The sequence below is a fragment of the Tenrec ecaudatus genome, chromosome 16 (genome assembly GCF_050624435.1).
Source record: "Tenrec ecaudatus isolate mTenEca1 chromosome 16, mTenEca1.hap1, whole genome shotgun sequence".
Taxonomy (NCBI): Eukaryota; Metazoa; Chordata; class Mammalia; order Afrosoricida; family Tenrecidae; genus Tenrec; species Tenrec ecaudatus.
This window is the reverse complement of record NC_134545.1, coordinates 62,283,779-62,307,878: the sequence shown is the minus strand read 5'-3', so window position 1 is coordinate 62,307,878 and position 24,100 is coordinate 62,283,779. Positions and strand designations below refer to the sequence as shown.

Sequence of the window (24,100 nt, the reverse complement as noted above, 5' to 3'; positions counted from 1 at the left end):
CTAAAACAATAGCTAGCATAAGCCAAATAAAACTAGTAGGAGAATAACAACTCAGTAACAGGAGGTAGTGATGGCTGCTCGTAAAAATGGTAATGAACTGTTATATACTGCACCCTCTCTGCCAGGATCACATCCATGGTCCATCTTATGCAGGTAAACGGCTTGGTTTCCCATTCAAGTCAGAGATGAATAATTCTCACTCATTGTCCAACTGAACCCAGTACAGTGACTGCATGTGTTTCTCTAGTGTGACAGGCTCCCGTATGATCTTTCTCGGGTCGGTACCCTTCCTAAGTCAGTGCTGAGGGCATGACAATTCCAACTGCAGCCTGTCATTTTATTCTACATCTTTAAACAGCATGCGCACCAGAACAGAAAATGCTGCACATATGGGTTGGGATCAGCTGCTTTCACCATTTCAGTTGATCTATTCTGACACGAGACAGAAACAAGAGAATCTCCGCACATTTGGGTTTTCCTTTTGGATCCCAGATTATTAAAATATTATTAAAAATAAAACTTTATTAATGCCTAAGAGTAGTCATTAAGATGTGCTACATTTGCAGGGGGCTCAAAAAGTTCTTAGCCATTTGTATGTTTTTTTTCCTTCAAAACCCAGTCTTGTCTCCTTAGGCAACAGGTCAATGACAGCATTTCTGGATGGGAATGCTCAGTTCCACAATGAACAGAGCAGAGCACACCCCTAATTCCAACCATCAACATAGTGCTTCATCTCTGACATGTGAGTTGATTATTGTAGAATGTCGCATGGGATGTTTAGGACTACCCACCGATACATGTATAAAACTAGTGCATTTCCACTGACAGTCACAGAGTTCATGCACGATACCCACAGCTTTATTATGACTCTCAACGTTTAATCGGAAAAGGCCTTTCTCCCGAGGCACGCAGGATGCTTGCAAAGCCTCACTCAGATCAAAGTTGCCTGAGTGTCCACTCGGCATTAGAGCAACAGTTCGTAAAGGTCACAGAAGTTCAATCTTTTAGCACAGAGGACTCTATCTCGAGTTCACTTAGAAAAGCTCAGGACTGTGAGCAAGCTCTCCGAACGGCTTCCTGTGGTACTGGGGAATGACAGGCCTCCCCGCAAAACCATTCATGCCTGCCCACCCGACGTGCAACCAGCATCAACGTCCTCGTTTTCCATCTTACTCTAGTCTTTATGACCATTTTGCTAAATTAAAAAAACAAAGCCAAACATGAAATGTTCATATCGTGCTCATGATTTAATTGTACAGCAATAACCAATAACTAATGATTCTTCCTAGTCACAGGGATCCAATCACGGCTGGATAAGCAGGCGTTAGCTGAAAAGACACAGGTAGAAACACGCGCTTACGTGACATCTTGAACAATAATGCCGCCATCTGACTAGAGTTTTGTAAATCCCTGAGGCCAATACTTGAAAATTTCACAAATGTGTCCCTATTTCCATGAAGTATCTATCCTTTAAGGAAGACAGTAGCTTACCATGCTACACTCTTAAAAAATTATTCATAGGCCATGCGAACTCTTTACACTCATGACATGAGATGGGTTATTTGTATTCATGTGTAATTCTACCGGAACAAAAAATGAAATTCTCTACCCTACAGTACACACTCATGAGTTTCAAAATTACTCTATGCTTCCCATTTACATACATTTCAAAAACCAGTTTCAACCCTACTGTGCTCTCTCTCCCACCTCTAAAATCTTACCGCGCCCCTGGTGGGTCGGTCACACAGCAGAAAAGCCTGTCCTAACGCCCTCTGATTTCTCTTGGGAGAAGAGTAAGCACTTGCACCGGCCTTACCATGCTCTGGTCCAGTGGGACCTTTCTGCGCCACTAAGTATGGCCGGGCTGCATATTGTTAAGCATCCTCTCCTGGCAGATCTGAGCCGAAATTATTCCAGATTACAGAGGGAAAACATACCTCCAGTCCAGATCCCAGCAAACCAGAAAGCAGGGCAGTGCACTATCTTACACCTATTTAACTCCATTAATCAAGGAGGCAAACACCCTCGCTTCCTTCCTAGCCGGCAACTACCATTTTCAAAGACTCCAATATTTAAAACAAAAGCAGTGCCTCTCTAAGAAACACACATTTTATTCAGAAGCTGTAAAGGCTTACTTGTTCTGGGAAGCTCTCTCCCTCTTCCACTGCCATTCTCCGTGGCCAAGTACGAAACCTGATCCCTCAATTAGTTAACACTTTGGACAGAGCATCACATCTAAAAATATCTGCCCGGGGAAATGTAAAGGGGTTCTCCGTTCCCAGTAAGGAGGCAGAAGCTCATCAGGGTTTCCTTGACTATTTAAATGGGGTGGGTGGGGGCAGATCAGGGTCTGGAAGGTTTCTCAGTCCTGACAAACGATGTCGTACTTCCCAGCATTCCCCACTGACTGACCATATTTGTGACCTCCAGGCAAGCTCTGTGTATTTAGTCATGATATGTGGAATACTGAAAATAGCAAGGCAATCAGCTGGGAGTGCACCACGGGCTGCTTGCGATCACTCATGAGACCAGCCTTTGTCATTCCGCTTATCAGCACTTTCCGTGGTGAGGCAGCCACGCTGACATTCTTTGGGAAAGACAATGCCACCATTTTCTCTTCTGGCTCTCTGAGTTATGCCTGCCTCTCACTATTCAGCTTATATTATATTTTTAATTTTTTTCTTATTACATTAACTTTACTAATCAATGTATGTACGTACATAAGCATGCACAGACACACACACACACACAGGCTTTCAAAGAGAGTTAACTTTTATCCAAAGGCAAATGCAAGAGCCCTGGTGGTGCAGTGGGTTATGAATTAGACTGCTAACCACAGGGTCAGCAGTTCGAAACTACCAGTCCCCTCTGTGGGAGAAAGAAGGGACTTTCTACTCCTGTAAAGAGTCACACTTCTCAGAAACCCATAGGGGCATGTCTGCCGTGTCCTATGGAGTTGCTATGAGCTGCAATTGAATCAAAGGCAGTGAGCAAGTGTGAGTGAAGGGCAAACACAACCAGTGAGCACATCTGTAAAACCATAGCACTATGCCAAGTTCATATGGATAAGAAGGGGGGAAACCCCACCAAATGTTTCTGATCCATTTTTTAAATACTTGTGTGTGAAGAAGTTTGTGGGTGCTACAAATACTTGAGAGCTGAACTACTAATGGCAGGCTAGTGATCTGACCTCACCCAGGGGTGCTGCAGAAGAAAGGTCTGGCCTCAGAAAAAAATGGAGCATAGCTTTGACACAGTGTCTTCATGTGATGGAATCGGTTCAATGGCCACTACTTTCGTTTTGCTTTTTAGTATGCACATAACATACACACAAAAAATTTTTTTACAAGGGAGAGCATGAACACAGTCCCCCACTACCACAAATTCTGCAGTTGAGTTTCCCACATTTGGGGAAATGGCAGGGGTCAGCACATCCGGAATGCAATGGATAAGCCTCGCCCTGGGAAAACCACCTTCGTGGTCATGGTATCTCCCCTTCCTAGAGGCATGTGGTACCTATGCAACAAACATAATAATACCTTGGATCTATGTTTATTTACAAAGTTTTCATTACTATATGCTGCATACCTGTCTGACTTGCAGGAAAATATAGGTGAGTTAAAATTTTGGAAGGGTAGATTGCAAGTCTATTGATTCCAAGAATCCAAGGCTTTTCAGAAAGTTCATGGGAAAATTCTATCATCTTTTAAGCCCCATTTTTCCATGAACCGTTAAAAGGCCCCTTGTACTTAGAACCGTCAAGGCCATGCTAAGTGTTGGAGTGAGTGAAGACAGTGAACAGAATAGGTACCCCCGTCATGGTGAAATTTATATAACAGTAAGGGTGGTGAGGTAGACGGGCAACTAGCCATGAATATAATAGACACGTTACCAAGTCTGTTCAAAGGGAGTCGTGCCGTGGGGGAAAGAGAGCAGTGGTGGGAGAATCGTCAGTGTGTGTCCACTGGTGGCCACTTCAGTGGCCTACAGGCTGGTGGGCCTTAATATTCACAATATTGATAACAATAATAGAGAGGTTAGAGTTTATAATAACACCATTTTGCTAAGCTATATGAAATTGCTGCTTTTCTTAAGGAGTTACAGCTAGCTGAGTACCAGCAACTTCAAGTGGTTGTACCTAACAGTAGTATAATCCTAAGTATTATTATTATTTACTGTATATCAAGCCCTCAATTCATGAAAGGCGCTATATTGAATTCTTGGCATATGTTATTTTGGTTCTCATCGAGATATGGTAAAGCAATCACTCTCTCCACATTTTTGGACAGAGAAACCAAAGTCCAGAGGGGTCAAGGAACTTTCCAAAGTTACCAGTGAGTTAAGTGGTAGGATCAGGGTTTTAGTCTAATGTTGTATGATTCTAAAGGGAGGGTCAAGTTTTCTTGAAGAACAAGTTGTTTTTTTTTTTTAAAACAAAAATTTTTTCATGTAAAATTGGTTATTTGCTCTGTGAGTCTTTACATAAATCATGATAAAATTTTTATTACTATTTGAATTAGTTGCTAACATTTAAAGGCTCAGAGATTTCATTCCAAAACTTGAGTTTCAGCTCTCCCTTAAAAAAAAAAGGTAACCCACGGCCATGACCTCTCTGGGCTAGTTTCCCAGTGAAGGCTGCACCCCTTGGTCCCACCTTCCCTGTCCTCTTACCCTCCTCTCCAGGACAATATGTGCCAGGCTACCCCAAAGCTGAGTGACATTCTGACAAAGGACATGCATGACTCTTAAAATATCTGTGGATTTTGACACGATTGATTATACATACCTTTCATCTTTCCCCCTTCTCACCCATTCACATACACAGTTGCTACATATAGGTGGGCTCCTAATATGCATTGGTAGGAAAACCATGCAAGCCATGTCCCTGCACACGTTGTATCTGGTTCTGACCAGACTCACAATGAGTTGGGAGCCAGAGACATCTATAGAAGAAGGTACATCTTCTCTGCCTGCTACAAAGACCAAGCAGTGGGGACAGGGTTGGACAGAGGAAGCATGCTTTCCGGTTGAGAGCACCCTGGTCTCCCCCCATCAGCTCCCAGGTCATGCTTAAACCCTGCTTAAGACCAAGCTTCTCCTCATTCTCCTGCACTTCTTTCCTTCCTCGAGGCTGCCCTCGGTGTCTTTGTTGACATTGGCTTGGTCAAAATGCTGGACCTTGGGAATCTTGTGAGTTGAACCGTGGTTTCCACAGGGGGGAAGTGGGAGCCAGAAAGTAAGACTCGTGGCTCCTGACAGGGCTTCCAAGCCCTCCTTCTCACCACGACCTCCCTTCAGTGTGTAACCAGGCTCACTGGCAAGATACTACGCCTGGCATCTAATTTAGACCACTCCCACCAATTGCTTAATCTTCTGCCTTCACCGAGAGAACAGTTAGTTATCGTCTTCCAAATACTCAAAACTGTTATTGAGTTATCCTCCCCGCTCCAGCCTTCTCTTTCTCAGCATAAATAATCCCAACTGATTCAACCTTTCTGTAGAGCTCTTCCGAGAAAAACACTCTATAATTACACTAAATAAGAAGCGTAATAATTCCCATAATTGTGTCTTTCAACCCACCCCCTGGCCAGGACATTTTGTTTCCCAAATACCGTTACTCATCTCCCAGACACTGCAGCTGCAAAAGGAGAAGTGGAGACGGAACCTAACATCTCCAAATGGTTAACGGGTAGGTGGGGGAGGCGGAGGAGCCACTGAAGCAAAACTTGTTCCCTTGTGGGATCCAAGAGTAGCGGGTCCTACCTCATTTATGAGACCAATCATTTCCCACCACAAGGAACCACAGTACTTGACAAAGAGTTTTACCTACAAGATAAACAGCAGCGTCAATCCCATCATCTCCGAGATTACTTCATCAAATCTCATCATTGTAAAGATGATGAAACGGAAACCCGGAGTGGCGCCAGGACAGCGCATTGTGATTGAAGACATTACTTGCCTGGGATTTGGAATGGGACTCCTTTCACAGGTACAGAGACTTAGGGCATTGGCGCAGCAATTTAATTTATGAAAATGAAATTCCACTTGCAGTTGTCAAGATATACTGATCCTGTTCCAAGGTCGATGGCCGAACTCTGGAAGAATGATGGGAGACGTATTGCATCCGGTGTTTATTACCACGTGGAAGCTCAAAATCTTGCCCTAGTTGACAAGAAGGCCGACGAGTACTCTTCTGGCCAGATCTTGAAAACATTGACAGCTTTTCCATGTGATCCATGTCCTGTACAAGCCACCAGGCCATCTTGAATCAATAACCACAAAATGAACTGTGCAAGCAGAGCATGAGGTTTGGACCATGGTGACAGCTGGTGCTGAGGGTGCTGCCGGGCTCGCCTCATCCTGTGTCGTGAGCCTCCAATCACATCTGTGTGCTAGCAGACTGGTAGCCCTCTTACCAACATCCAACCAAAGGCCCAACATAGGGTGGGTGTGCTTAAGAAATGCTCCAGGAAAGCAGCAGGAGGCAGCGAGGATTCAGACCAGAAATGGTAGGACTCTCTATGATCTCTGGCTTCAGGGAAAATCCCCAATGTCAGATCCAGTTCAAGTAAGGGGGGAAAGGACTAGGCTGGGTTTCTGAGCACTGCCTAAAAAAGCGACTGGAATCTCGCTGCTTCCTAAATACTTCCAAGACTCAGTCAACAAAAGCATATGTAGCTATACGCTCCTCTCCCATCCTGTCCAGCTGCAAAGAGGCCTCCCTTGGGCAACTCCTAACGTCTTTTTCTTGAGCTATCTACGTGCTGCTACCTGTCTCTGTGTGGTCTGAAACAGCCAGACCAGACCCGCTGCAGCGGAGCTGATTCAGGCGCAGAGCGACCTCCTAGGGCAGAGGAGAGCTGCCCCATCAAGCTTGTAAGACTCAAATTTTTAAGGAAGCAAATTGCGACCCCTTTCTCCCATGGAGACGGCTGGTGGTTTCTAACATCTGACCTTTCCGTTAACCGCTGTGCCAATCAGGCTGGTTTACATGTTTCACGTTTCTCGATGATTAAGCAAAACAAAATAGAGTAATAATTATATTCGATGACAAGTAAAAATTATACACCATTCAAATTTTAGTCGTTAGAAGTAAAGCTTTACTGGCTTGCGGTCAGGGCCATTGCTTTATTCGGGCCTCTGGCTGCTCTCATATTGCAATGGTGAGACTAAACCCGGGTGACCTGGCCCTGGATAAGACATTGTGGACTCTCTCTCTGGGACACCTTTATCAATTAAAGACTGGAGGAGCGTCCTATCAAACACCGCTTGATTTCTGACACTGAAGCATGGAAGAACCTCCTAGCATCCCCGTAAATGACACTCATTCATTAATAGGATCTGACAGGAAATGCCACCCGCTTCTCCTGTCATGACCCAAAGTTCTCACCAAGTCTCTACTTCCTGAGTGTGTCACAGAAACCAGAACTGGATTCTGTGCCATTGTCTTTGTTCATCATCCAGCAATTAAACACATAGGATGCTTTTTAAAAAGGGAACAAACACTGATGTCAGCATTCACATCCCTGACGTGACTCCCCAAGACTTGTAGTAACAAAATGTGCTCTCTCTGTGTGCCCCCTTCATTCTCAGTGCGGCTGCGACACAGGCACTGTTCACAGAAACACATGGGAAAAAGTAGCTCATTGAGCTTGCATCGGGCCAAGTGATCTAATCTACAAGGGAGCTTTTAAAGAGCAAAGTCATCTGATTGGTCGGGTTCAATATTTTCTACTCTCTTCATCACAGAAGAAATGATCTGCATTCCTATGTCAGCTGATGTAACTGGCACGATAACAGATAAATGGGCAGAGCCCAGACTGAAGGGAGACCCTCGATTTTGGAAGCATCTGGCCTTGGACGGCCCCTTTTGAGGTCATTCTCAGTTGTCGGGGAGTCAATGGAGAAAGGGAGGCGACAAAGTGAGGACGAATGCGATTTTCATCTGATTTCTCTCTCCCTTTCCCCATTCCTGTTCCTCCTCTGCCACCCCAGTCTAGTTGGCATGGTTGTGTATCTACGCCACCCAGCCCTAGGGCCACAACTGCTAACTCAAAAACTGATTCAATGGTGGGAATGATGAGCTCGTTGGCTTGTTAGATGAACTGATCTGTCCTCCAACAAGGAAAGCCGCCCTTTGCACTTGGTGGCCAGCACAACTCCTCTTAGGGTGCCTTCCTCCCACTGAGCCACAGCTCCCTAGCCCCAGTCCTGCACCGTCCCATTTCCCTCACCCCATTTTTCTTTTCCCAACAGTTTCACTGGCACATAATTCACACATCATACAACGGAATGGTTCAAGCCCTCAGTCCCATCAAGGAGAGTAGCACACTCACCGCCACACCTATCTGACAGCCACCCCCAAACTGTGCTCACACAGCCTTCAACGTGAGCTGTGCAGTCACTATCAGTTCTAGTGCTCCCCACCCTTCCCATCCTCAGTGTTCCCTCCCACACCCCCCTTTTCTCCCCACCGCCTATCGCCCACCCCTGCATTCCCTACAGCGCCTTGTATCAGTTATTATCATCAAACATCCATTCCTCCGGGCTTCACAGCTGGGAAATCTAACAGAAAACGATGCAAGACAATTTGCATGAAGGCCCCTTAGCCTCATTCTCATTGTTAACTGGCATTGATTCCGGCGGATTCACGGTGACCACGTGCATGGCAGTCCCTGCGCCCACACCACAATCTACTGTGTGTTGGATGACCGTGATGCACAGAGCTTTCTCTGGTTGTTTTCAGAAGTAGGTCACCAGGTTTTTCTTCCTAGTTCATGTTTCGGATGCTTCCTTGCACTGTGCTCGGCACCACAGCATCACGCCACGTCTCCCTGGCAGGAAAGACAGATGCTGATGGCACATGGGGTGCACGGGCCAGGACTCGAGCCAGGCCTCCCATAAGGGCGGTGAGCTACCAGGACTCTCCCCTGCCCCTGCTATCACATATGAAATATTGTATCTCACGAAAACTAAAATAGTTAGTTCCAACATACTCTCCTTCCTCCCGGGTGAATGAGGAAATAGGCACACCCAGCAAAGACGCCAAAGGACCCGTGATGAGCGTGTGGCACACCGCCTTAGAGTTCCGGGTGTGGGCCTTCTCAATGCCTGCACGTTTCCCAGCTCCTCATTCAGAACAGGAGGCGCACGCCCCTGGGGAACGCGGGGTTATTCCTGGACTTCTGAAGAAGCTGCACACCAGGAGGTGTTTCTTCATTATTCCACAAGCTCTTGACTACACACATACATATGAAGCATGCAAAATTCAGAACTGATTATCAAATGATTTTTTTTTCCTTCTCAGAGGGGCTCCACTGAATGACGGAACACACGGATGAAATGGGCAATACTTCTGCCCTCGTGAACAGTCAGTCTGGGGGCTGTGGCAAGCCTGGTGAGCTCTGTGGGGCTTGATGAGCCGAAGCATACGGCCCTCAGAGGGGAAGAGCCTACAGTGGTGCCTGGGCCCTGTCATATTGGAGCATGACACCCAGACACATCTTCTGGGACAAATGAGGAGGTGAGATATACCAAGTCCTTTTAAAACTCCATTTTCATTTAGCGCACCAGAAAGGAAGACCGTAAAGGTAAGAGAAAGAGTACAGGACCGTGAGCTACAAGATCGATCAAAGCCAAAGCCAAGGCATTAGAGGGTATCTACCATTATGTTTCTTTTGGGGAGAAATCAGTGGCCAGTTTCTTATAATCTTATCTTCGTCTTTCTTTCACAGACAAAACGCTCCAGTTTTTGAGGACTCTCAGTGATTTATTCAGTGCTGTGATGTTTGTATATGGATGACAGGTTTTCGTGCACAAATGAAAAGGAGCAGCCAAGAGGTGTTTCTGAGTATTGCTTTCCTAACAAACACGCACGCGCACACGCCCATATGCACATGCACACGCACTATACGAGACATGAGACAAGGCAAACGTGGGTAATTTGCTAAAGAAAACTAGCGGTCTTTCATGAATGAAAGTCTCCAGCTATTAACCTGAACAAATATCCTTGGAAATAAGGTGTACATGATGTGGATACTTTAGGGAAAAGGGTAAATAACAGATTAATAAATGGAGCTGAAAGGCATTTATTAACACAAGTTCAGAGACAGGAAGAGAATGATTTAATGAGCCAGTGTGGAAACAAGTTATCAAACAGCACTGTGGACGCAGCCCCCCTGCTCTGCCCCCAAACAGGCCTACGTCCAGATCGCAGTAATACTGAGCCTCAGATGCTGACCTAAGTGGCTTCCCATGGCGAAAGTGAGTGGAGGCGAGAGAGCTCTGGAATAATCCTAAACCAAGCCAGTCTGGTCTGTAGCCCTCTTTGCTGCTGCAAGTACAGTTTGCCCTTAGAACTTCCAAAGCGCGGCAGAACTAACCATTTGTATACATTATTCTTATCCACGGTGTCCTTTTCCTCCACCCCGGCCAGGGAAAGGTCGAGTGGAACATGTCATATGATGGCCCATGACTTGCAGGCAGAACCTGTGAATGTCCCGGGTCCCGCTGTAGTGGGGAAGAGTGAGCACGGAATGACTGCAGCCTGCATCCCAGCCATCTCTCATCTCCCTCCGGCGGAGGGAGCATGGCGGTGGGGAAGCATCCCCTCCTTTTTCAAGTTATCAGAGATAAGAGAAAGAGGCGCTCTCGTCGAGTGCTAGACTTGCTGGGAAAGGCAGCCTTGTGTTTTCATTAAAGATGTGTGAAGTGGGCCCCCCCATCTGGCTCCTTATCCCCTAAACCAGACGGAGGTCTGTTGGCTACTGGCTCAAGAGCAACATGCCATCAAAGCAGCACATGGGAGAACTCGGAAGAGAGGAAAAAGATCCTTTGTACTCAGATGAGCACTGTTGAGCCAACAGCTAGACCGCACAGGGGGCCCCTTCAAGTCTCTTGGGCGGGTAGATGCAGCTCATTTGTGAATAATCCTAAACCCAACCCCTCTGATATGTAACTCTACTTCCCCCACACCAAACGGTAAGTGATAGTGTCGCACTCGGTCATTTAACTAAACATCAGCGCGTACTTGGGCACTTCCGAGGATACACAAGATTCCCTTGACTGCCTTCATCAAGAAAGCAAACCCCAATGGCAGCGTGTGTCCACACTGGCATTAAGTAACACGAAGCAACATCCGTGTCTTTACAAATCCTCTGATTTCAATGAGCCCTGCCCTGCCTGCCGGTCAATGTAGGCACTTTAGGCACTCCGGTCCCTTTCACAGCACTCAGAAGAACATTCTTCCACCTGCCTCACGGCCTTTGCATCTTCTGTTCCCTCCACCTCGAAGGTTCTGCTCCTCTAGAGAGTTCATGGCTGGTTCCTTTTTCTCAGAGGCCACAGGACAAACATCACCTCCTTGGAGGGACCTTTCTTGCCCACCACTCTAAAAGCAAGCGCAATGCCATCAAGCCAATGCCCACTCATAGTGGCTCTGCTGGACAGAGTGGCGCTGCCCCCGTGGGTTTCTGAGACTTCCAGTCATGATGGACGCACATAGCTTCTTCTTTGTACCTTCGGAGCACCTAGTGGTTTCAAATCGCCATCCTTCTGGACAACGCGCGCTAGCCCACTACCCCGCAGGGGCTCCCCGCCCACTACCCCGCAGGGGCTCCCCGGCCGCTCTAAAGCAGCCGTGAAAGAACTAGCGTGTCACCATCCCTGTGCTACTGCTTCAGCGATTGCTCAGTTGTTAGTCTGTCGTTTGTTTCTTCTTTCTTCTTTCCCCTTGGTCTCTGTGGCATTTTCGCTTAGGAGAGCAAGGTCTTGTGTGTCTTGTTCATCTGGAGGACACGGGTCAGAAACATAACAGGTGCTCAGTAAACATTTTAAAGTGAATGGCAGCAGGAGGAGTTTAAGTTTATGAACAGGGATGGAAGAGAGCAGGCTTGAGGTGGCCTGTAAGCTGCTTAATATTGCCAAAGAAAAATGAAGGTACACAGGGGAGAGTGAAGAAGTCCAAGCAAAAGTAGTTACGGAAGCAAATTCACCATAGGAAAAGCCTTGGAGAAGAGGAGGGAAAAAGGAAGATGGGCAATTATTGAGCCTTTCCTCGCAGTGCAAGGCACTATGGGTAAGCCCTCCGCTGATAGCCACAGTGTCCGTGGCTGGAGCTTACCGACCACATCTGGGTGAGAAGAGCCGGCAATCTCGTCCGACCAAAGATGACATACGGCCCAAGACATCCCACGAAGCAGTTCTCCTCTGCGGTTGACAGCGATTCAATGGCCCAGAGCAGCTGTCACTCTGAACACAGCGCTGAGCTGAAGGCTCTGCGGCTCAGAGTCGGACAGACCGATCGGCACAGAGGAACCTAAAAGATGGTGCCTGGGAGGCTTGGCACAGAGGAGGCGTCAATGGATGTCTGTTGGGTGTTGGAAACTTCTACTCCCTGAAAACATGAGTATTTGCTGATGGCCCGGAGAGGCAGGTGTGCAGAATGTTCTGTTTCTGTACGCCAGGGGGACTTGGTAGGCAAGGTGGACAACGTCTCACTACCTGCCGACTCGCGACAGATTTGGACGCTGACATGTGGCGAGCTCACGCACGGTGGTCTCGTCCTGCCCGTGTTGCTTCCTAGCGAGTCCACTTCTGTACTCCAAACGTCAGCACACGGAACTTTCTAGGCCCGGAAGGGATGAAGTGCCCTGACCCAACTTTCCTGGCAGCACACGTTAAAAAAAAAGGGAAATGATTTCCCTCCCCCAAATCACACTTCTTGGTCATGGCTCCGACATCTCCCCTGGACTTTTTTCTTTAGAGTAATTTTTCAATGTATTGCCAAGATTCACAGTTCCAGAGATCTCACACGAAAATCCAGGGTTCTGCCCCCTCGTTGTAAAACAGAGGCTCTAGCAAAATTGACCCCTCATTTCCACGCTGAACAACTGGCAGGAGCTGAGCCCGAGCTGTGACCTCTAGCTGGGCATTTCCACTGCAATGCTCTGGTCCCTGAAGCTTTCCCCCAGAATTGGAGCAACAACTATGGCCCAAGTGCAAGATCCTGGGTCTCTCCAGGGCCCAGCGAAGAGCAGGTGAGGGGCTCAGGCAAAGTCTACCCTCGAAGCTATGGTCCATATCCAGGGACAGGTACCAGGGCCGCGTGCCCTTCACACAGGACCTGAAACATGACGGCCGACCTGCCCTGCCCCGTTTGGAGACAGCACCGACTCGCAGAGACCTGGGAATAACTTGAGTTGGGACTCAGGGTCAACAGTACTGTTGGATAGGCAGGTAGAGACTTTTCCATCCAAGTTCCAGGAAGCCTCTAGCTTTCCAGTCAATGTGACTTGTAGGAAAAAGAATGAGCACACGTCCACGGCCGACCTTTAGGAATTGCAGGACACAATCGGAATGGAAACAAATGAGTCCCACTTTCCTCGGGGAATAATGGTCTGTGCAGAGGCAAACGTGCTGACTTGACTTTACCATCAGTGTCTTTATTGGGGAAGGGTGAGCAGCCAGATCCAGCGGCTCTCCTGCTCTAAAGCTGGATCTAGGCATCTGCCCTCCGGGGCCACTCCCTCCCTCCCTCCTGAATGTCTGGAACCATCAATCACTCTGTCTTGAACGTTCAGAGGGTCTTTCTCTACGACTCGGCACCTCCATGACACATCCCTCCCAAAGTCAAACCACTTGCAGTAAACCCAGCTATCACAATATTTCTAGTATTTACAGAAATGTGTTTCAGTCTCATACAAAACCCAAGGGTCGAGAGTCCAACAGAGGACACAGAATGAACTTTACACTGCTAGCCGATCAATTCCAACTCATAGTGACACCTGCAGGGAAGAGTTGGATTGTCCTTTTGGGGTTCCAAGGCAGTCCATCATTGCAGGAGCAGAAAGCCTCATCTTCCTCCGACACAGCAGCTGGTGGGCTCAAACTGGCGACTTCTCGGTTAGCAGCCCAACAATGACTCACTCTGCCGCGCAATCTCTTTATATATTTATTAGCCATAGGAGCTCAGAGGTCACCTTCTTAGAGCAGTCACCCGTAAGCACCTTAGCAAACGGGCACTCAGTCCTCCCTCCAATTGCTTCAGCCCAAGGTCCCGTCATGCTTTTCGAACAGGCACTCATCCTCACTTGAACCCATAGGTATTATCTATTAGTTTGCAACAGCGGTTTCCAAATACAGCAACTGTGGGGATGGCCCAGGCCTGCGCAGTGTTTCCTCCATATGGTCCATATGACTGGAGAGCCAGTGGATGGCACCTAACAACAAGACATATTTGTTTACTGTGTCTCTCTCTGCTAGTTTGCAAGGTCTTCTAGGATAAGATCTTGTCTGTTTTGGTTACTGCTGTGTCCTCGACATCTAGACAGTGCCTGAGAGAAAATATTCTTTGAGTGACTAAATAAGTAACATGTACTATGGTTGAAAGGAGTCTAGGGAATGTAGCGATTAAGTGTCTGTCTGCTAAGTGGAAGCCTGGCAGTTGAAACCGATCAGCCACTCCATGGAAAAAGAGACGGCAGCCTGCTTCTCTACAGGGTCACAGCCATGACAGCTATCTAGAATCTCGGCAATAGTGGCCATCCCCCAATCATCATCCCTTTACGCTGTACCTGTGATCAATTGATCGATTTCGTCTTTGTCCTGAGGTTTTGTTGTTCGGTGCTGTTCGTGTTGGTGCCAACTCATGCACAGCAGAGTGAAACACTGCTCAGTCCTCACAATCATGGTTACGTTTGTGCCCGCTACTGAGCCACTGGGGCAACCCTCACAATCATGGTTATGCTTGTACCCGCGACTTAGCCACTGGCTCAATCCTCACAATGGTGGCTGTGTTTGTGCCCGCTTCTGGAGCCACTGGCTCAATCCTCACAAAGGCTGCTTCCAGGAGGGAAAGTGGCGCTTTCTTCTGCCATAAGGATTTATAGTGATTTACAGATGCAGAAACCATATGAAGCACTCCTGCTCTGGTCGATAGGGTTGTTATAAGTCAGGTCAGAGTAGCCGGTTCTTTTTTTTAAAAAAAGAACAACACCTAGCAGCCATTTAAATAAATTTAAGCAGCTTACAATTCGAGTGTCTGGGGCCGCAACAAGTTAAACATAAAGAAATGTAAGACTTAGCAATACCACTTCTAGGTATTCACCTGAAAGGGCTCAACACCGAGACGCAGGTGAATGTATACAAGTGGTGACTGCAGCATCACTCATAAACACCACAGGTGGGAAGAGCCCAACTCTCCATCCCCAGAGGGATGAAGAAACAAGACGCAGGACATTCATCAGGCGAAACATTACTCTGCCGTACTGAAAAGTGAAGTTCTCGACCTGCTACAAATAAAGCTGGACACTTAAAAGAGATAAATCAGACACAATGGGGCAAATATTGATGGTTCCACTTATAGGAAAAATCCAGACTAAACAAACACACAGAGACCAGGGCCAGGTGGGATGGGAAAACAGGGAAGCATTGTTTAAAGTGGACTGGTTTCTCTAAAAGGTGGTGAAGTAATTTGGAATTGAATAGTGATGACATAATATAGTACACGTAGTTTAGGTCCTTGACTTGTATGTATAAGTTGTATAATATTTCTTAAAATGTATTTCACCACAATAGTTGTTTTTTTAATTAGGATGTCTAAGATCAGATGCTCAAATCATTAACAATAAATAATGGAACCGACTTTGTATCACAAGACTCAGCCTACACAGCTCCCAGCTACTGTGTGTCCTTGATGACAGTAACCACGCTCTGGCTCAGACGCAAAGCTACTGTGAGATCCCAGACAGGCTTTTGTTGGCCTTGGGACTCTCAGAAATGGAATGCAAATTGCCTTTGCGGGTGTTTGTGTGTGGGCAATGGTCGTGGGAGGAGTTTATCACACAAAAAATTAAGAACCAACATTTTAGAATGCCAAGAAGTCAAAGAAAAAGGTCACTGGCTCCTTTGAAAACACTCTCTCTTAATCCTATTAGTGATTCAATACTTAAATATCTGGCTTAGAAAATGGCCAAATCTGTAATACCTTATAGAACTTTCTTCAAATTGCCAGCTTAACTACAATAAGAAACACTGATGGAGCCTCTGATTCCTGGTGGTACCGAAGATAAGTCTGATGCTGAATACAAAGTCGTTTGCTGCCAGAGTATTGAAAAATACGTCGTTAATCGGCCAGGAAACTTTGCAGAACCTTTAGGACTCAGTCACCATAGGCCATCACCATGAAGACCGATGAACATACCAAACACGGCGGATTAAAATGCTACCAACTGTGTAGTGATTTCCTGCCGTTGCCAAACGGCACCATGAAGAAACACAGCACCAAGATGCAACTACAATTGTGAAATAGGTGAGGTAGAGCCTACTTTTAAGGTCCCATCTTTGTTACATTTTTATTTCATACGACGGTCTCTAACAAACCTGTAGGTGTGCAGAGAGACTCAAAACTTGCCTCCAAGTCAGGTAGCTGGATAGGGGCAGAAGATGAACTGGACAGGTCTTTTGATTTCTCTCCCTACCACCACTCCAACCTCGATGCCACACGGCTTCCACCTTTGCTCCTCGCTGATCAGCCAGAGTCATGGGAAAGGGCCATTTATTGACGATGGGAGTAGTTCACTTATATGAGTTTAAAGTGATCCTGCAGATCTGTTCTTACACTATCCATCGGAGCAGGAGTGTTCCTGAAAAGCAGAGCAGGCAAAACTCTGTGTGTGTGTGTGTGTGTGTGTGTGGTGTGTGTGTGTGTGTATGTGTATGTGGTGGGCATGTGGTGTGTGTGTGTATGTGGTGGGCATGTGGTATGTGTGTGTGTGGTGTATGTGTGTGGTGTGTGTGTTTGTATGTGGTGTGTGTGTGTGGTGTGTGTTTGGTGTGTGTGTGTGTGTGTGGTGGGCATGTGGTGTGTGTGTGTGTGTATGTGGTGTGTGTGTGGTGGGCATGTGGTATGTGTGTGTGGTGTGTGTGTGTGGTGTGTGTGGTGTGTGTGTGTATGTGGTGTGTGTGTGGTGTGTGTGTGTGGTGTGTGTGTATGTGTATGTGGTGTGTGTGTGTGGTGTGAATGTGTGGTGTGTGTATGTGGTGTGTGTGCGTGTGTGGTGTGTGGTGTGTGTGTGTGTGTGTGGTGGGCATGTGGTGTGTGTGTGTGGTGGGCATGTGGTGTGTGTGTGTGGTGGGCATGTGGTGTGTGTGTATGTGTGTGTGTGGTGGGCATGTGGTATGTGTGTGTGTGGTGTGTGTGGTGTGTGTGTGTGCATGTGGTGTGTGTTTGTGTGTGGTGGGCATGTGGTGTGTGTGTGTGTGGTGGGCATGTGGTAGACCTCACTATAAAACATGGTTCATTAGTCATGTACTCTTCCTAGAGTCTAACACAGCACGGATATCTGAACCCCTGAGGATCTCCTCCTAGCTGTGCGGATAGCTTCATAACAAAGACACTCAGTTCGGAAAAACACTGCGCTTGTCCATCAAGCTGCAATCTGGGCATATCCTTTCAGCCCATCCCCCACCACACAGCGGTTAATCGGTCTTCCCCACTAAGGCAGCATCCGTGCCACTCGTTCAGCAAACACAATGTATCTTTAGTATTTGTTATGTGCCAGACTCTATCCCAGGCACTGAGGATCTAAGAGCAAACAAAACACATCAGCATTCCCTCTCCCGTGGAATTACCTCTACCTGTCGGATGACAACCTTTAGAAAGGGTCAAATATGTACTTGGTCAGAGGGCTCACACCCCTGGAGAAAGTTAAGTGGCCCCATTTTTATGTATTTTGAAGGTAGATAGCTGATTAATGAGCTACCAGGAATAAGAAAACGAGATGTGTCAAGGGCACTGACCAATTACAGGAAGAATTTGTTTATTATTAAAATAGGCCGGAGTGTGAGCTGTCTTGGAGTGAAGCGCTTGAGCCGGGTTGGGAATGCGGTCTTCTTGGGACGCCCATGTTTGCTGAGCTTCCAGAGAAGGAGTCCTGAGGAAAAGAGATGCAAAACAAGCTGTGTGCAGCAGCGTGATGTGGCAAGAGGGTCGCAAGGGAGACCGGCGAGGAAAGGACTCTCCTGTCAGGTGGTTCAGCAAACCAGTTGACAACATGGGCAACTGGAGCTCAACTGCAATGCAATCTCGCTGGAAACAGAACATACCCGAGGGATGCTGCTCCCCAGGGTTGAGAGGGCTGCGGTGCTTCTCCATGCCGTCCATGGGCCACTGGGGGAGAGGGCGCCTGCAGGGAGTGAAATTGGTCCCACCGAGTAGGCTCCAGAAGTCCGGGGAGACTTGTGGTAAAATCCTAAGTACAGTGTTTGCCGCTGGCCGGCAGGCCAAAGAGAAGGGAAATGGTGAGCAACCAGGGAAGCTGGGTGTTACAGCAACACTGTCCGTCCCGACATGCAAATGGAGATTTTGACTGTGCTACTGGCTATATCAGGATCCCTGGTGGCACTGTGGATTATGCAGGGTTTCTAATCACGTGGTTGGCGGTTCAAATCCACCAGCTACCCCACAGAAGAAAGAAGAGGCTGCCTGCTCCTATAAAGAATTAGTCTCAGAAACCCTAAAGAGAGGTTCTATTCTGTCTTATAGGGTGACTCTGAATTGGAATCGACTCAATGGCGGTGTGATATAGTTTCACATCTTGCCTGGAGTTGAAGTAGGATGGAGGGAATAAACATATTAATATGGGAGTCACTAATATATAGTGACAGGCTGTGAGTTTCTAGGAAATAACTGGAGGAGAAAGAGATGGAAAAGGAGTATTGTCTCAGACTATGCCAACTTTTAGACACTGGAGAGATTAGGAGCAAAGGCCAGGGTGCGCAGGAGGGGCAGATGCTAAGGGCGATGGGTATTCTAGAAGTGAGCTGGGGAAAATGTTTCAGAAGGCAATGGCTCCATGTGTCAAATGCTACTGACTGGTCAAGTAAGACGAGGGTTGTGAGGCGACCATGGGATTCAGCAGCTTAGAGATCACGTGTCCTTGCAAGAGCTCTGCTGGTGGGACCGTGAGAAACGTGTCTGTCTAGGGCAGCGGTTCTCAACCTGGGCATCACGGCCCCTTTGGGGGTCGAATGACCCTCTCACAGGGGTCACCTAAGACCATTGGAAAACATAATTCTGATGGTCTTAGGAACTGAGACACCGCTCCTCTAACCGTCTCCAGACAGGTCCGCCCACATGCAGATACGCCCACATACAAGTACCTGGCGTGAAGACTTACCCATGCCACACCATACTTCAAGACAAAATTTCATTGATTTGTTATTAGAAATAAATATTTCACAATATATAATGACATTGTTTTTGTGATTCATCATTATGCTTTAATGGTGTTCAATTTGTAACAATCGAAATACATCCTGCCTAACAGATATTTACACGACACTTTCTAACAGTAGCAAAATCACAGTTATGAAGGAACAACGAACATAATTTTATGGTTGGGGTCACCACCACATGAGGAACTGTCTTACAGGGTCGCGGCACGAGGAAGGTTGAGAACCACCGGTCTAGGGAGTGGCCGTGAAGGACGGGCAGAAAGTCTGGGAGCAGGGGCAAGGCTTGCTCTTCAGAAGTGTTGTAGCCTAAGGGAGTGCTGAGAAATGAGGTAGCTCGAGGAAGACAGGGAACCTTATAAAGCCCCAGGATCATCAATCCCAGCTAAAATCACACCTCACCAGAGAGAAGTGGATGCAGCCACCAGATCAGGAGTGAGTTCATTAAACACTTGGTCAGCATGACCCACGATTGAGGTGATACATTTCTAAATGGCCCTTGGCAGAAAAAATAATGTTCCCTACCACTGCAGACTATCAAGAGATCGTCTTGCCCCAACTCTACCTTGCGGACCTGGTTACACCAGAGGATGTACATCAGTGCAGTAGGATCTGGAAACACAGGGAATCTAGGACGGATGAACCCCTCAACACCAGCAGTGGGAGTGGCGACACCAGGAGGGAAGAGGGTGTAGAAAGGGAAAACCGATCTTGGGGATCTATGTGTAACCTCCTCTCTGGGAGATGGGCAATGGGAAGGTGGGTGAGGGGAGATGCAGGGCAGTGTAAGATAAGATAAAATAATTATTTATAAACTATTAAGGGAGCAGGGAAAAGGGGGGAGCGGGGAGGGAGGGGGAGAGGGGGAAGGAAACCGAGCTGATTCCAGGAACCCAAGTGGAAAGCGAATTTTGAGAATGATGAGTGCACTGAATGTATAAGGGTACTTTGCTCGATTGATGTATGTATGGATTGTGATAAGAGTTGTATGAGCCCCAATAAAAAGATTTATTTTAAAAAAAAGATCATCTTGATACAAGGTTGAATAAGCATGTTCGGAGCAAGGTCTCAGATAGGGGTACAGACTCCAAGACACAGCAGGACGAGAGTTGATGTGGTGATGGGGGCTCCTAACCCTAAGCACACACTGAGACTGCTCCTCGGGTTCTTTCATCTAAAACATTCCTCAAAGTCGCCTTCTGTGGCCAAGATGAAGCGCATCCTCTATCATGACAATACCATTCACATGCTCTCATTTTATGCCCGTTTCTGAGCCCTACCTTTACCTTATCCAATTATCATTCAACCACTGAATTTTGGAGCCGGAAGTAATGTAACTGAAGGTTGTTTTCAGTCGCTCTCACACATACCTCATGTAAACCCTCCACAGCATTTCCAATAGCTGAGCAGTCGATTTCTGTGGGAAATCTTCCAGGCTGAAGATTTTGTTCAAAATCCTCAGCAAAGAGGTCAAAGACTCTTACACTTTCTCAAACCCTTTCTCTCTCTCTTTTGTTTGGAGAGAGAGCTTTCCCTATGGCTGTCTAGCTTATAGTCTCTTCCTATCCCCGAGATGCCAGAATATCTTACCACACCACCAAACAATCCACCATCCACGATTATTCAACTATCGAAAATGTAAGCTCAGTGGAACGTAACACAATTTATCTGACATAGCTTCACTCATTAGTGTGTTTTCAATGTTCCTTGAATTTTTTGCTAAAAACTTAATATAAAGTTTCTCAACAGCCTATCCATTGAAGTAGGTGTTTGTTTGCTTTCCCACAAACCAATTCAGGATTCCGATCCTAGGCTAAATTCTACTCTATCCTAATAGGGTTACTGTGAGTCAGAACCGACTCAAAGGCAGCAAGAGGCTACTTCCTACCAGCATTGATTCCTTTTAGATTGACCTCTTACTCACAATTAATTTCATAACGTGTCCTCTCTGCTCTAGTTAAACAGTAAACACGTGAATGCAGCTAGGCCAGCCCATCTGGTCCTGCCGCTCGCTGTCCGAGAGTGGTATACAGCAGGAGCGGATTCAGAGTCGTGTTTCCGTTTTACCCTTTCCGGCGCCTTAAGACAAGGCCAGCCTAAGCAAGAGTCCTGTCGTTCCTCTCTCTAGACCCCCATATCGGCCAGCAGAGCTCTACTGGGGTAGTGCGTTAGACACTGGGTTGCTAAACTCAAGGTCAGTGATTCAAACACACCCTTGGGAGAAAGATGAGGCTTTCTGTTCCTGGACACCCTACATAGGGTGGCTTTGGGTCAGATTTGTCATGCTTGCTGCCTGTGGCGGCGGCACTGAGGGCTCCCCTACATCTCGAGCTCCTCTCCCCCTTCTCAGATGAAAGGGTGACACAATCCCTGCATCACCACGCTCTGCAGTTGGGAGGGAGCGACAAGGGACTAGTTTTGGGTGGAAAGAATGCATATCATAATTATCTTAGAGAAGATCATTGGTAGTATAAGAACCCCGTGGCGTTCTTTGCTGCTTCAATGGACCACACACATCAGTAAAAGGGTTTGCAATAACTAAGGGCACAGAGTTTCACCCTTCTCACCCCTGCCACTTAGCAGAAACAAGGAGCTTGTACTAATTCTCCTCCATTTTCCAAGCCTGGTTTTCAGTCTCAATAAAAGTAAGCTCCTCATATCTTTCAAGAAATTACCTCTTGATTTCATGTACTGAGTAGCAAAACCTTCATATCCTATTTGGCTCATGATCGGTGAAAAACCTTGGTCACTGCCCAAATATCACCTGGAAGCTACACATTCCTTATCCAGATCCCTCTCTACCTAAAGGGCCTCCACCATTTCATTTGGATACTTATTTATCTAAGGTTGTATCTACTGTCAGAGAGTCGATTATGACTTATAGCAACGCCATGGGTCAGAGTAAAACAGCTTCTCCTTTAGATTTCCAAGACTGTAGATCCTTATAGGCGCACACAGCCTCCTCTTCCTGCCATACAGTGGCTGGTGGATTTGAACCATAGACCTTGTGATCAGTAGCCCAATGCATAATCGACGATGCCACCAAAATTCCTATCTGAAGATGAAGTTATAACAGAAAAGTTTACGGACTGATAAAGGAGCAAGGAAGACACCAGATCTATTGAGTCAACTCTGGTAATCAGCAGTGTTAAGACATCAAATCAGAATTTCTCTTCTAGGCCCATTCTACAGTGGCCTCTGGGGTCTGAAGATACTCAGCAGACACACGCTCATTGTTGCTAGATACTTCTCAGAGTGACAAGCACACCCTGCCTGATCCTGCACCATCCTTGTAACTTGTTTGGCCCCCCTGCTGCAGCCACTGTGTCCACCCATCTCATCACAGGCCTTCTTCCCCCTTTGTCTCTGACCTTCCACCCAGCACGGTGCACTTTTCCAGGGGGAGGCCTTTCTATGTGAGCTGGGGTCTTGCTTTCTGGTTGTACTTCTTCCGAGCATTCTGGTGGCACCTTTTCCAAGACAGATTTGTTAGTTTTTCTGGTAGCCCATGGTATATTCAATATTCTTTGCTAACACCGTGATTCAAATGCATTGATTCTTTTCCAGTCATCCTAATTCATGGTACTTAATAAATAAATATCTAGGGAGAAATTGAAACCCTCTCCCTAAAGAGGTAAGTAAAGAGCAAGCAATCTTAGGACCAACTCAGATGCTCTTTCCCTCGTCCTACCAAGCAGTCAGAGACAACAGATATGAATGTATATTTAGAATTGTGGGATGGTTGGTAAACACAGGCTTTTTTGGGTACTGACTCCTACATCCTACTAATCTTTTTTTAACCTTATAGTGAAGCAAAAGAGTTTATAAGAGTTATACAATCATGTAGATCCAATATTCTTAATTGTTCCCTTCCTGGCCCAGAAAAAAAAGTACCACACCAGTTTCCATGGAGCTGATTCTGACTCATGGCTACCCACCTGGGCAGAGTAGAAGCGGGCTCCAGAGGGCTTGCAATGGATGTTTTTGTTGGTGCTAGGCCACCAGACCTTTCTTCCAAGGCAGCTCCTGTTGGACTCTAACTTCGAACCCTTTAGGTAGTGGCTGAATGCATTAACCCTTTGCACAATTCCGGGAAAGTATAATGCAGAGGCCCCACAGAGGCCCCAGGGTGATGCTCCCCGCTCTCCTATGCCCCATTTTGTCTAATGTCTACTTAGAACCAAAAAGACCAGGACTAAAAGAGGTGCTTAGCGCCACAAGTAATAGCTGCTCCACCTGGCAGATCAAAGACACAACTGGTCACATTTAAAAAAAAAATCCATTAAAAAATATACCCGGGGTATTCTGGATTAGTGGGCGCAGGACATTATTTGGCAAAAGCCTCTTCCAGGCAAGCTAGGTTATCAGCCAGGTTTGCACACTACTCCTACAAGGTATTTATTTTCAGAAAGGTGTGCATAGGCTGAAATCTGGTAAGTTCAGTTGCATTTTAAATAGACGTGGATTGTTAGAATGTAATTGGAACTCTTTAGTGAATCTTATCTTTTAAAAAGGTGCTTTATCTATTCAATGTATGCTGGATTTGAATAAAGTAGACATTTCCGACGTAAGAAAACTATGTCAACACAACTGTGACACTTCAGAGAAAGACTAGTTGATGAGAAGATGCAAGTGAATTCAAGAAGAAAGTCAAGTTTCAGTGGCATGTTTAACATCCTACAGCTCTCCTATAGACTGAGGTAGGCCTATCAAATCAATAACAACGTAGAATCAATTATAAATGACAGGACAAAGACGGAGTTTAAAATGTTACTGCTACAGAATTAAAGCTAAAAGTGGACAAATGTTAATCAGGAAATGTTCACTTCATTATTGTTTATAATAAGAAGCAACGTCTAATAGAAGA

The 24,100-nt window shown here is 46.6% G+C and overlaps 1 protein-coding gene and 1 non-coding gene across 2 annotated transcripts in view; both read right to left on the bottom strand.

Moving 5' to 3' along the window:
* ANK3 (ankyrin 3) overlaps positions 1-24,100 on the bottom strand; it is a 367,935-nt gene that overhangs the window by 274,229 nt on the left and 69,606 nt on the right. The gene's annotated exons all lie outside the window — the stretch shown is intronic.
* LOC142430161 (U1 spliceosomal RNA) lies at positions 3,347-3,509 on the bottom strand. The gene has a single exon (XR_012780624.1). It is a non-coding gene; the product is annotated as a U1 spliceosomal RNA (small nuclear RNA).